This window comes from Mustela lutreola, chromosome 12 (assembly GCF_030435805.1).
Source record: "Mustela lutreola isolate mMusLut2 chromosome 12, mMusLut2.pri, whole genome shotgun sequence".
In the NCBI taxonomy this organism is placed as follows: Eukaryota; Metazoa; Chordata; class Mammalia; order Carnivora; family Mustelidae; genus Mustela; species Mustela lutreola.
The window spans coordinates 62369653-62384170 of NC_081301.1; the positions used below are offsets into that span (position 1 = coordinate 62369653).

General features: G+C 38.7%; 1 pseudogene; it reads left to right on the forward strand.

Moving 5' to 3' along the window:
• The first annotated feature begins 11034 nt into the window (after positions 1-11034).
• LOC131812139 (protein-L-histidine N-pros-methyltransferase-like) overlaps positions 11035-14518 on the forward strand; it is a 31243-nt pseudogene continuing 27759 nt past the window's right edge.

The following is a 14518-nucleotide window of genomic DNA, read 5'->3' on the forward strand; positions in this document are numbered from 1 at the left end:
AAAACTGTAAAAGCCTTAGACAAAAATATAGGGGTAAATTTTTAGATTAACCCTTGTGTAACAAGAGACAGATATATTCAGTGTAATAATGTGAAGTTGTTGATTATGCAGCATTACTCAATGAATGCTTATTAGAAGACTAAAAAGCAGGGGAGCCAAGTAAGATAGCCCATAGAGTCAGCCTCTGTGGTCACAGAACAGGGATGTGGGATGTTGAGTGTGGGCCTGAAAGGCATACAGAAGTCATCCAGCCAAAAAGCTAGGGGGTTTCCTTCTTTAGGCTTTTGCCTTCAGCATTTATCTCTGTCTGAGGACCAGGAAACTAGCCTGAGTCAGAGCTGGTAGCATGATCCTTGAGTCAGTGAGTTTCCTCCCAGACTGATAACAACAGGTTTCCTGGAGGAAGCCTCTAATGGTACTCATTCTTCTTTGAACCTGCTGTGCCCAACACTTGCTCATGGGAGATGTAATAAAGATGTGAGTGTTAATCCAGTGTATATGGAAACAATTATTCTGACCCACTTAGTTTCATAGGATCATTTTATACAATTTTCCTATTCCCCTTCCAATTGGTATAGACCCTCTGGGATCAATCTCTTAAAAATTTAAAATTTTTAATTTGAAAAAGCCCCTTTCCCATTGTCAAAATATTTCTTGACCAGAGTGTGGTATGATATGGATAATGTGCTACTGAAATATTTACTGTAAATTCCTTCTCTCGAGTCTCCAGCTTTTAGAGTTCTTATTCTCCGACTTTAATTTTACAGAATCCAGGTCAGTTTTTTCCTTTAGCAAAAAACAATAGAAGCCAGATATTCTGGATTCAGTTAGGATAGAAGAATCTAAAGATTGAAAGTGAAGGAGCAGGAGGCTGGCTGAGGACAAAGCAAAGGCTGGCGCCTTGCACCCCCCCCTTCACCGGCTCCCCTCCATATGTGTGGCATTCCTCAGGCACCCCTGCCTGCCATAAAATGATAAATGGTTAACTTGCTGAGATCACAATCCTGCAAGACAGGAGTCTCCCTTGGTTTGCAAATGTCCTTGAGATTTACAAACAAAGAAGTTACCTTATCAATAGCCCAATTTCCAGGGACACAGAACTCAGTTCCTCAAGCCCTAATGTCACCCTCCCCTCCATAAAAAACCGAAGGAGGCGGAGGTAGAAGGAAAAGTAAATAAAGTTAAATTTCTTCTAAACCTAAATCTCATTAACAAGGATGCTTGATAGCAGGAATGTAACATTCCACCAGGAGACTCCCAATTGTCTTTACTTGATAGTAACCAGGCCTTCAATATCCTGATAGTGCTTTTTTCGCATGCGTGGGCTAACCGGCCAGTTCTGCTTCTGTAAGATTGCTTTGTCTGCTTTCGCAAGCAGGTCCCCTGACCCAATCCACTGACGCCAAGTATGCCTGTTCAAACTGTCAATCAATCAGCTCAGCCCCACCCGAAACTTGTTTGTATCTGTCTATAAAAATCCTGCACTGACCCAGCTCTGGACCTCTCGGCATTATCGGCAACAAGCGGCGCAGAGGTCCAGGTTCGAACCTGCAATAAACGACCCTTGATGATTGGCTTTGACTCATGTCTCTGGTGGTCTTTTAAGGTGGGGGTAATACTCTATTGGCATTTCAGAAAGGTCCCCCAATAATGGGTCCATGATTGAAGTGATGAGGGAGCAGGAGGCTGGCTGAGGACAAAGCAAAATCTGGCACCTTGCACCCCCTCCCTTCGGTAATGTGTGTGACATTCCTCAGGCATCCCTGACTGCCACAAATGAGAAACAAATAGTTAACTTGCAGAGATCACAATCCTGCAAGACAGGAGTCTCCCTTGGTTTACAAATGTCCTAAAGATCTACAAACAAAGAAGATACCTTATCAATAGCACAATTTCCAGAGGCAAATAACTCAGTTCCTCAAGCAGTAATGTCACCCTCCCCTCCATAAACAAAACTGAAGGAGGCTGAGGTAGAAGGAAATGAACCTAAATCCTTTTTTTTTTTTCACTTCACCCAGAACACTTTTAATAATGCACATAAAAAAAAGAAGTATTCATCTTACAAATTGTTCTGCAATCCAAATATACAATAGCTTGGAAAACAACATTTAGAAAACAAAAGCCAATATAGTTAAATCTCTTCTGAACCTAAATCTCACTAAGAAAGACTTGATAGCAGGATTGTGGCATCCCACCAAGAATCTCCCAACTATCTTGATGTTAATGGCTGGCCAAAAGACAGCATTGATCAAGCTGCAAGGCCTCCGGTATCCCGGCAACTTGTAGGCCCTCTTTAGCATATAAAAGCTCTGTTGAAACCTCCCTTCCCCTCACCTTCCCCCAACTGCAAGGTACTTAACCTGCCATCTCTCACAACCCAGGGCAGCAGCTCTTTCTGCCCACGGGTCATGTCCCCATGCTTTAATAAACCACCATTTTGCACCAAAGATGTCTCAAGAGTTCTTTCTTGGTCATCGGCTCTGGACCTCAGCCCACTGAACCTCACCTAGGTTCTAGAACTTCATCAAAAGGAGTGAGACGGATACAAGCAAAGCTTTATTTCATGCCAAGCATGGAGAATCAAACCGGCTGGCCTCTTACAGAGAGTGCCATTTTCCCCTCCCCTGCCTTACTGAATAAATTTTAAAGGGCAAGGGACATGTGGTTGGGCCTGGCCACACACAAGTGGCCAATGAGATTGTAACACACAGAGAAAGTTGCACAGTCATGCTAGGTCACACATGGGTGGCCAATTGAATTACAATTTACCCTAGTAGATATTTGAACTAGCCTATCACCTTGGTCAGAATTGGTGCCCAAAATGCGGGGCCCATACTCCTTGGTAGCTAAGGAGACAGTATGCACCCCCTCTGATTGGATATCTCCACCTGTCCTGACCACCCACCCCCCCCTTGTATTTGGGCTTTGTTACCTGGGACTGGTTTCCTAGGCTTGCTTTTAAGTAAGTCCCTTGGGGTGGGGGGCAAGGTCAATTTAAGTTTTACTGCATAAACAACAAAATGACTGTTTAATTCAAGATGGAATCACTCTGGGTAAAACAGGTACTTACAAGATGAACCCTGACAATTTGAAGCAGGTATCACTTATTCTTTTCCACAATATTCTCTTGACATGAAGCTATTGTTAGGTGATCTGACTCTGCATAGGGGCTCAAAGATACAGTTGTAGGAGTGGTAAAAAGCATAGAATTACAGGTGTGTCCTCTTATTTATTTATTTATTTGACAGAGATCACAAGTAGGCAGAGAAGCAGGCAGAGAGAGAGGAGGAAGCAGGCTCCCCACTGAGCGAAGAGCCCAATGTGGGGCTCAATCCCAGGACCCTGGGATCATGACCTGAGCCGAAGGCAGAGGCCTTAGCCCACTGACCCACCCAGGCGCCCCACAGGTGTGTCCTCTTGAAAGACATTTTTACAAATGAATGTCATCGCTTTTATGTCTCATTGTTTGTTATTGCTGCTGGGCATACCTGCTCCCAATTGGTACTTTAATGAAGTGCAGAGTTTGCTTTCCATTTCATCCATATGCTGTTGTGAGCTCCTTGATGAAGCTCATTATATTCAAATATGTTTTCTCTGCACCTAACTTAGCGCCTGGTACACAGGAAGACTCAATAAGTGTTTTCTGAATGAATGATTTCCCCAGATTGTAATAGTAAAACTAAGTGTACTAATCTTATTTATAACTAAATAAGTACAATCTCATTTATATGCACAATGACTCAATGAGGTTGATACAATTTATCCTCATTTTACTGATTTATAACCAATGTTTTGAGTTGTTAAATGACTTTCCCAAGTCAGTCTTTAAAACATATCTAGAATTTGATCACTTGTCACCACTTCACTGCTCTTCACCTGGCCCAAGTCACCATAATTTCTTACCTAGATGCAGTGTTTCCTAAATATCTGTTAACTCATTACATGTTTTTGTATGTCTTCATTTTTTAAAGATTTATTTATTTACATTAGAGTGAGAGAGAGAGAGAGAGAGCAAGAATGAGCTCAAGTGGGGGGATAGGAAGAGAGAGAGGGAGAGAGTCCAACTTAGGGATGTATCTCACAACCCTGAGATCATGATCTGAGCAAAAATCAAGAGTCAGACACTTAACTGACTGAGCCACCCAGGTACCCCTAATTTTTGTTTTCTCTTCCTTTTATTATTTTGAAATGTTTCTCTTTAATTCCTCATAATATCTTGCCCTCGAGTCTATATGATATTAATAGAGCTACTGCAGTCATATTCTTGTTAGGAAAAATAATCAGAATAGTGAGAAAACAGGTGACACTCTGAGAAGCAGGAGAACTCAGGTTTATTTTATGCCAGCCGACCCAGACAAGCATGCACTCAAAAATCTGGGTCCCAGACAGCAGGTTTATAGAGCTTTTTATAGGGAAGTGCAGGAGGCCAGGTTCCAAGGGCTATGCTGACTGCTGGTAGGTGGGTTTAAACTGGGGGAGCTGGGATGGCAGGGGTAGGGGGAGCTGTTTTATTCAGGAGGCCTGTTTATTGAAGGAGAAAACTTAAATGGCTGCCAGTGGGGCTTTGGTAATTTCTTGCTTATTGTTAGTTACTTCCCATCTACTGGGTTTTGCAGGTCTCGGCCTACTCTGGATAATTTTCCTCTTCATTCTTACTGTTTGTGTACCTTTTTCATCCATTTGTGTTCAACCTATCTTTATATGTCTTTATGTAGAAAGCATGTTGGATTTCTCTTTCTAATCCATTCTGACAGCCTTTGCCTTTTAATCTGAGTATTTGGTTTGTTAACACTTCATGTAGTTATCGATATGATTGAATTCAGGTCTACCTTTCTACTATTTGTTTCACTTTGACTCCTGTGTTGTTTTGTTTTGTTTTGTTTTTTTTTAGATTTTAAAAAATTTATTTGACAAAGAGAGAGACATCACAAGTAGGCAGAGAGGCAGGCAGAGAGAGGGAGGGTAGGAAGCAGGCTCCCCGTGGTGCAGAGAGCCTGATGTGGGGCTCGATCCCAAGACCCTGAGATCACGACCTGAGGCAGAGGCTTTAACCCACTGAGCCACCCAGGTGCCCCATGACTCCTGTGTTTTTTATTCATCTCCCTCTTTCCCATTTTGTTTTGAATTAATTGAATATATTTTAGAATTCCAATTAATTTGCCTGCTGGCTTTTTACTTTATTTTATTTTATTAAAGATCTTAGTTTATTAGTCCTCTCATGAAAAATCTGCTCAATCACTACAGATAGAGTCACTGCAGAGTCTTTACTCCTTCTATTGTCCAATCTCTAGATCACTGCTAGGCACTTCATTTCTTTTTGCCAGAATCTTCATTGGCTTTTGCAGCCTCCTGACTTTCTTCCTTCTGTTCTTGTGTTCCTTTCACTGCTTTCTTGAGGTCTTTTCCTTCTCATAAAGCCATGTCTTCCAAATCTATGTTTAGGTTTATTTTTCTTTGCATAATCCTAGGAATCATAGATCATGCAAAAGCTTGTTGTCTTGCCTCCACTAAAATGAATTCTGAACCCAAATACAAAGATGATGGCTGGTGTGGTCTTATACATTTTGGCTAGTTTTTATAGGATTTCTGTCGCCTTTCTGGAGTGAAGACCAGTTATGACCATTTGTTTCTGCTCAAGTAGTTGGTTGGTCATGAACTTCCCGGTCCAAATAGTTGCTGTGTCATTCATAATGGTGGCTGAGCTTCCAGCAGCCAGGAAGGAAAAGAGCTGCCTACTGGCTTTTTAGCTATACTTTGTTTTTGGTTTTGTTCACATTTTTTTAGGCTTTTCTGGGGATTTCAGTTCACATCTCTAGTTTTTACCTGTCTGTTTTGAATTAATTTTGTACTATTTCACATAAAATGTGGAAACCTTGTAAATATAAAGGTACATTTACTACCCCCTCATGCCATAGTTATCTTACACATTACATCTACAAATGACCTAAAATACAATTTTATAGTTTTTGTCTAAATAGTTGTCTTAATTCTAAAGAAATTAAGGAGGAAGCAGTCTTTTATATTTATATACATAATTACCATTTACAATGATCATTTATTCCTTCCTGAAGATTTATATTTCTTTCTGTTTTACACCCAGAATTTTGGATTTTCATTTTTTGGCTTTCTTCTTTCTTTGATCTCCTTTCTCACGTTCCAGTGAATGTGTTACTGTAAACTCAAGCCTTCTTTTCTGTTTCTTAAGGCAGTAAGACTTTAGTTTTCTATCAGAATGTTAACTACTGCACATAGCTAAAGGCCACACTAACAAAAGGGAAATTGACTTTTGTTTTCTTCTGCCAAGTGTTGACTCCCTACAGTTCCTGATTCAATTTCCTTCAAGTATTTGTATTTATATTTTGTTTAGAGTTGATAATTAACTGCAAGAGTATTTGTTGATAATTGACCTTACTGGGAGTGGTTCTTTGCTTTCCATTGCCTTTTTTTTTTTTTTTTTTTTTGGTTAATCTTTTATTGTAAAATAAAACACAGATACAGAAAACCATGCAAAAAAAAAAGTATAGCTGAATGAGTCATTATAAAGTGAATATCCCTGTAAAAGTCTTCCAAGTTAAGAAACAGAACCCTGTCACTTACCTCAGAAGTCTCTTCCATGTGCCCCTTCCTATTACAATTCTGTCACTCCTTTCATAATTAACAACTACCTTGAACTTTATAGCAATTATTTTCTTGAACTTTTTATTTTGTCTTCCAAATATTCATTTCTAAATACCATAGTTAAGTCATATTTTTTAAGTATTTTTCATGTATTAATTCTCCTTTAATTTCTTTACAATGAATCTATTAAATTCTTGGTGTTTAACCTGTAATGTTTCTTTCCTCTTTTACCCCCTGAGCTATCATACTTTAACATATTATGTAACTTACTAATTGATCTTGTTTGTTTCCTCATTCTCCTACTAAATATTACACCCATGAGTAAATGGGTTTTTGTATGTTTTGTTTACTGTTTATTTTCAATACCTAGGACAGTGCCTAGCACAGAGTAGGTACTCAATACCTATTTGCTGAATGAACAAATAAGAAGCCTAACTTTTGCATTGTGTTGCCTTCTTTCCTCATATTCCCAATACTGAATACTTAAAGATCTGAAAATTACTCTGGCAACATTAGTATTCCTTAAATTACTCAAAGAAAATGCTCTTTCTCTGGAAAAAGTTATAAGTTATAATAGTCTCTCTTCTTTCTTTTTACAACTCAATGCACTTATTTGATCAACAGATACTTACTGAACACCTCTGAAGTGCCAAACACTACTCTATACACAGAAGATACATCAGTAAAAGTGTCAGAAAAAGCCTCTGGCCATGGGGAACTTATATTATAGTGAGGAAGAAATACTATAAGCAAATAAACAAATAGATATATCACATGTCAGGTTGTGATAAATGCTATAAAGAAAAATAAAGCTGGGTAAGAGCACAGATTATGCTAAGGTCTGCTATTTTAGAAAGAGTTATCAGGGAAGTCTTTTTAGAGTATTATTTACTAAAGTTTTATTTATTTATTTATTTATTTATCTTCCAAATATTCATTTCTAAATATTTATTTTAAATATTTATTTTTAGATATCTATTTTTTATTATGTTCAATTAGCCAACATTTAATACATCATTAGTTTTTGATGTGGTGTTCAATGATTAATTATTTGCATATAACACCCAGTGCTCATCACCACAGGTACCCTCTTTAATACCCATCACCCTGTAAGTAACATTTAAACAGAGATTTTAATTAAATGAGGAGAAATTTGCTTATATATCTGGGAGAAAAGCTCCAGACAGAGAGAACAAAGGATACAGAAACCCTGAGGCAAGATCATTCTTGTCCAAGGAAGAGTAATGAATGCAAAGGGTCTGAAGGTCCCAGCATGAGGTGAAGAAGGGTAAGGGAGAGCAGAGAGGAGGCAGGGAACCGGGCTATGTAAGGCATTGTAGAGCATAGTAAGGACTATGTGTTTCATTTTTAAAAAAATATTTTGTTTATTTATTTGACAGAGAGATCACAAGTAAGCAGAGAGGCAGGCAGAGAGAGAGGAAGGGAAGCAGGCTCCCTGCTGAGCAGAGAGCCTGATGCGGGGCTCAATCCCAGGACCCTGAGACCATGACCTGAGCCAAAGGCAGAGGCTTAACCCACTGAACCACCCAGGTGCCCTATGTGTTTCATTTTATGCATGATGAAATCTATTGGGGGATCTTTGGTAGTCATTTGACATTCTATGACTTATGTTTTTAAATAGTTTTTCTGACTGCTATATAGAGAAAAAACATAGAGACAAGAGTGGGCTTTTTTGTTTGATTGTTTTTGCTTCTGTTTTGTTTTCAAGGAATTCAGTTTGGGGTAATTGCAATAATCCAGGCAAGTTATGATTATGGCTTAGAACAAAGGGTAGCAAGATTTTTCTTTAGAGTATATTTTAAAGATGGAGGTGATGTGGGAAAACTATGTAGAAAAAAATTAAATTTCCTTACTACCTACAGTCCTTTGACAAGTCCTTGAAACAAGCAGAGTGATATTCCTCTAGGAACTCAACTGCCTTGATGTTAATACCTTGCTAAGGGCAAAAGGCAATCCTAGCCAAATCCTCCCTCACCCTAGGAACCAGTAAGTCTACTTTAACATATAAAAATTGCTTGGAAAACTTCCTTTATCTTTAAATCTCTCAAGGTCATGTTGGTAATCATCTCCCAAGCATGTGGCCCACTGATATACATCTGAAGGGTCTCATGACTAAGATTTTATTAGATGGCAATAAATGATCTTTTCCCAACAATAGCTAGCTCCCTGAAGGTCCTGGTAATCTTCATTCCAAAATTCCCTAGAGACTCATGCTATCCCTAAACCCCACCCAACTTGAAAGTATACAATGGGCCACTTCACTCCTCATGACTCCAATGCAGATCTATCTGCCCACAGGTCCTGTACCCATGCTTTAATAAAGCTAACTTTTTGCACCAAAGACCTCTCAAGAATTCTTTCTTGGCCATCAGCTTTGAACCCTAATGTCTTTCCTACATCAGAGGCAGTAGGATTTTCTAAAAATTACAGGTGAAATGTGGAGAGAAAGTAGAACATCAATGATAATACTAAGATTTTTATCCTTCAAGGGGCAGAGGAAGTGTCATGAATTGAGATACTAAGGAGCAAGGAGAAAGTAAGTTTTAGGGTAGGGAGAGAAATTGAGTTAATTTGTCTATGGGGCATATTCAAGTGGAGATACAAGTGTGTTGCTGGAAATGTAACTTTGATGTTCAGCATATTAAAAGTTTTTTCATTACCTAAAGGAAAATCATGAAACTTGATGAGATGCATAGGGAGGTGTCTTAGTCTGCTTGGGCTGCCATAACAAAATACCACAGACTAGGTGGCTTAAACAATAGAAATCTATTTCTGACAGAAATTTGTTGCCTCTTCTCTTGGGTTGCAAGTGACTGCTATCTTACTATGTGCTCACAAGACCTCCTCTTTGAACATGCGTGGAGAGACAGAAAGTGCTAGCTCTCTGTTGTCTCTTCTTTTAAGAGTGCTAACATCAGATCATGGCTTCATTCTCAGGACCTCATCTAATCCCAGTTACCCCCAAGTCCCCCATCTCCAAATAACATCACATTGGGATTAAGGGCTTCAATATATGAATTTTGGAGATGCAAACATTAAATCCATAACAGGATGAAAATGTAACGTTGATGTTCAACAAAAGCAAAGATATGAAGATCAAAGCCTGAAGCATTCCAACATTTAAAGATTGTAAGAACCATAGAGTCTAATAAGGAGGAGCCATGAATAGGGTAAGAAGAAAGCCAGGGAAATTTGATGTCTTGAAAATTAATGAAAAAAGTATTTCAAGTTGTTGCTTCTGTGTCAAGTTTCTTCAAAGAAGTTAGGAAAGAATAAGACTGAGCACACTTCATTGGTTCTACCAACGTGGAGATAATGATTACCTTAGCAAGAACTGCTTTAGTGGGAAGGTGGAAGCAAAAGCCTTTAAGAGAACAACAACAGGACAAATGCAAAAATCATGTAAATACCCCTTTCAAAGAATTTTGCCAAAAAAGAGTGGTAGATAGTGGGGTGATGTGGAGTTAATGGATATTATGGAAGATTATTGCAACAGTTGGTATGTTGATATGAATTAGAGAGTAAAGAAGGGGAATGTGATGATCCAGGAGATAGAAAAGTAATCACATTTGAAAGTTTTTGAGCAGGCTTAAGGGGATGGGACCTAATACACACACGGAGAAGCTAAGCTCATATCCATTATTTTAAAAAACGAAGGCAGGGTATAAGGCACAGACAGATGTGGTTATTTTCTTTTTTAAAAAAAGATTTTATTTATTTGTTTGACAGACAGAGATCACAAGTAGGTAGAGAGACAGGTAAAGAGAGAGGAGGAAGCAGGCTCCCTGGTGAGCAGAAAGCTTGATGCGGGGCTCGATCCCAGGACCCTGGGATCATGACTGAACAGAAGGCAGAGGCTTTAATGCACTGAGCTACCCAGGGGCCCCATATTTTTTTTTTTTTTACATCAAGAAAAAACAAGGTCATGAAAAAGTGTGAGGAAGGTAAAGAAGTTGTTCAATGTTAATAGGATAGAATAAAAGAACACTGGATAAACTGAAGGACCACTTCATTAAGGGGTCTTACATTTAATGTGAGACATATAGCTGGTTGACTATTTTTCTTGAACTATGTTCATATACTTAAGTGAAATTGCTGAGTAGACAGAAAATTAGATCTAATAAAGGTTGGAATATGTTGGGTGAGTATGACGAAGGGGAGAGGAGCAAAAGAGTTGAGAATATATGCAAGAAAATGATAAAAATGACTGATCATGGAATGTCAACTAAATAAGGAGAAAGTGAAAATGTGAATGAAATGATGGATAGTAGTACAAAGGTGGTAAGATCAGTGAGTTGAAGGTGCCAGTGAGTTCAAAGGCTTGTTGGAATAAGATAAGCAGGAAAAAGTAGTGATTGGAAAGAAGCCTGTTTGAAAAGAGATTTTGGTGATGGTATGATAATTACTTTCAAGAATGCCTATGGGAGGAGTACCTTCAGTGAGTTGGAAGACAAGTACACTGGAAGTGAAGAGGTAAAGGAGCTATAACCTGGATATTGCTTGGATTATTTTTAGGAATATTAGAATCATCAATAATGATGACAAGATAAATGATGGAGAAAGACTATAAGTCAGGAATCAAATCTTTAATGAAGAAGAAATATTGTCTAGGATGATGATAATATGGCTGAAATAAGACATAGGAGAGTTGGTGGGTGGGAGAGTCTGATAGCACATATTTCCTTTTTTTTCATTTTTTTAAAAAGTCAAGTATGTCATTAATTTCAGATGTAGAATTCAATAATTCATTAATTGCATATAACACCCAGTGTTCATCATATCACATTCCCTCCTTAATGCCCATCACCCAGCCCCTACTCACCTCCCCTCCAGCAACCCTCACTTTCTTTCTTATAGTTAAGAATCTATCACGGTTTGTCTCCCTCTTTGATGACCTCCCATTCAATTTTTCCTCCCTTCCCCTATGACCCTGGCAGTTTCTTGTATTCCACATATGATTTAAAATATATAATTGCCTTTCTCTGATTGACTTATTTCACTCCACATAATATGCGTAAAGTGTAGAATTTAGTGATTCATCAATTCATACACCAGTGCTCATCACAAGTCTGCTCCTTAAAACCCATAACCCATTTAACCCATCTCCCCCACTAACCTCCCCTCCTGCAACCCTCATTTGTTCTCTATACTAAAGAGTCTGTTTTATGGGAGGAGGAGGCAAGATGGTGGAGAAGTAGAGGACCCTATTTCAACCAGTTCCCTGAATTTAGTTGGCTATCTACCGAACAATTCTGAACACCCACAAAATCAGTCTGAGATGTAAGAAGATATATCTGGATCCCTATAAGCAGAAAAATACTACCTGTTATGAGGTAGAAAGGGCAGAATCATGAGTCTGCAGGAAGATACAGGGGATAAATAGAAGGGGGTGGGAACATCCATAAGCTGAATCCTGGAAAGCGATATAACATTGAGTGTAACATTGTCCTGAGCCAGGAACTGGGCAAAAAGTCACAAGAGTGGTAGCAGCAGGAAAAGGTTTTAGAGCAGTGCTCAGGCAAGACCCAGGAATTAACAATGCATTTGTGTGTGTATGTATGTGCATGAGCCCTCTCAAACCTGTGGCTGTTCATGGTTTTAGAAGCACAAAGGGCAGGGACACACCCAGGCCCCTGAAAGAATCACAGTGGGTACACACAGCAGGTGTTTTCTGTGGCACATACAGAAACAGAGACTCTGTGTTCTGGAGGATTTAGTGAAAAGACTGTGATTTCTCTGCACTGAGACAGAAGTTTGGGTGCAGCCATTTCTGCTCTGAACCACTAAAGGGGTGCAAAAAGCTACCAGAGAACAAAACTAAAAAAACTGGTTTCCACAGAGTCCAGCCCACAACCAGGATATGAGAAACTCTGCACAAGCAGGGTTGCCTGAGAAAGAGCTGCAGCAGACCCTTCCCCAGAAGACAGGCTGCAAGAACAAAAGGACAACAAATCAATGGTCCCCATAAGACTAAAATGACAACACAGGGGAAACACAGGGAAACACAGGGGAAAATAGTATACTGAGTTCCAGGCGTTGCCTCATGGCTTGCTTATTTTTCAGATACAACTCTCTTTTTCTTTTTACTTCCTCTTATGTTTCTATGCTTTTTCTTTTTACCTTTTTCTAATTTCAACTAGCTCTTTAATATATCAAGCTATATTTCATAATAGCTTTTTAACTTGTACTTTTTTACACCCATATTCTTTTTATTGATATGTTTCAATTTAGTACTTTCCCCCCATTCAATATTACCTTTATATATATTTTATATATATTTATATACTGATCTTTTTTTAAAAATTTTTTATTTTTTATAAACAGTACATTAAAAAGATTATTCACCACGACCAAGTGGGATTTATTCCAGGGCTGCAAGGTTGGTTCAACATCCGCAAATCAGTCAATGTGATACAACACATCAATAAAAGTAAGAACAAGAACCATATGATACTCTCAATAGATGCTGAAAAAGCATTTGACAAAGTACAACATCCCTTCCTGATCAAAACTCTTCAAAGTGTAGGGATAGAGGGCACATACCTCAATATCATCAAAGCCATCTATGAAAAACCCACCGCAAATATCATTCTCAATGGAGAAAAACTGAAAGCTTTTCCGCTAAGGTCAGGAACACGGCAGGGATGTCCATTATCACCACTGCTATTCAACATCGTACTAGAGGTCCTAGCCTCAGCAATCAGACAACAAAAGGAAATTAAAGGCATCCAAATCGGCAAAGAAGAAGTCAAATTATCACTCTTCGCAGATGATATGATACTATATGTGGAAAACCCAAAAGACTCCACTCCAAAACTGCTAGAACTTATACAGGAATTCAGTAAAGTGTCAGGATATAAAATCAATGCACAGAAATCAGTTGCATTTCTCTACACCAACAGCAAGACAGAAGAAAGAGATATTAAGGAGTCAATCCCATTTACAATTGCATCCAAAACCATAAGATACCTAGGAATAAACCTAACCAAAGAGGCACAGAATCTATACTCAGAAAACTATAAAGTATTTATGAAAGAAATTGAGGAAGACACAAAGAAATGGAAAAATGTTCCATGCTCCTGGATTGGAAGAATAAATATTGTGAAAATGTCTATGCTACCTAAAGCAATCTACACATTTAATGCAATTCCTATCAAAGTACCATCCATCTTTTTCAAAGAAATGGAACAAATAATTCTAAAATTTATATGGAACCAGAAAAGACCTCGAATAGCCAAAGGGATATTGAAAAAGAAAGCCAACGTTGGTGGCATCACAATTCCGGACTTCAAGCTCTATTACAAAGCTGTCATCATCAAGACAGCATGGTACTGGCACAAAAACAGACACATAGATCAATGGAACAGAATAGAGAGCCCAGAAATAGACCCTCAACTCTATGGTCAACTAATCTTCGACAAAGCAGGAAAGAATGTCCAATGGAAAAAAGACAGCCTTTTCAATAAATGGTGCTGGGAAAATTGGACAGCCACATGCAGAAAAATGAAATTGGACCATTTCCTTACACCACACACAAAAATAGACTCAAAATGGATGAAGGACCTCAATGTACGAAAGGAATCCATCAAAATCCTTGAGGAGAACACGGGCAGCAACCTCTTCGACCTCTGCCGCAGCAACATCTTCCTAGGAACAACGCAAAAGGCAAGGGAAGCAAGGGAAAAAATGAACTACTGGGATTTCATCAAGATCAAAAGCTTTTGCACAGCAAAGGAAACAGTTAACAAAATCAAAAGACAACTGACAGAATGGGAGAAGATATTTGCAAACGACATATCAGATAAAGGACTAGTGTCCAGAATCTATAAAGAACATAGCAAACTCAACACCCAAAGAACAAATAATCCAATCAAGAAAT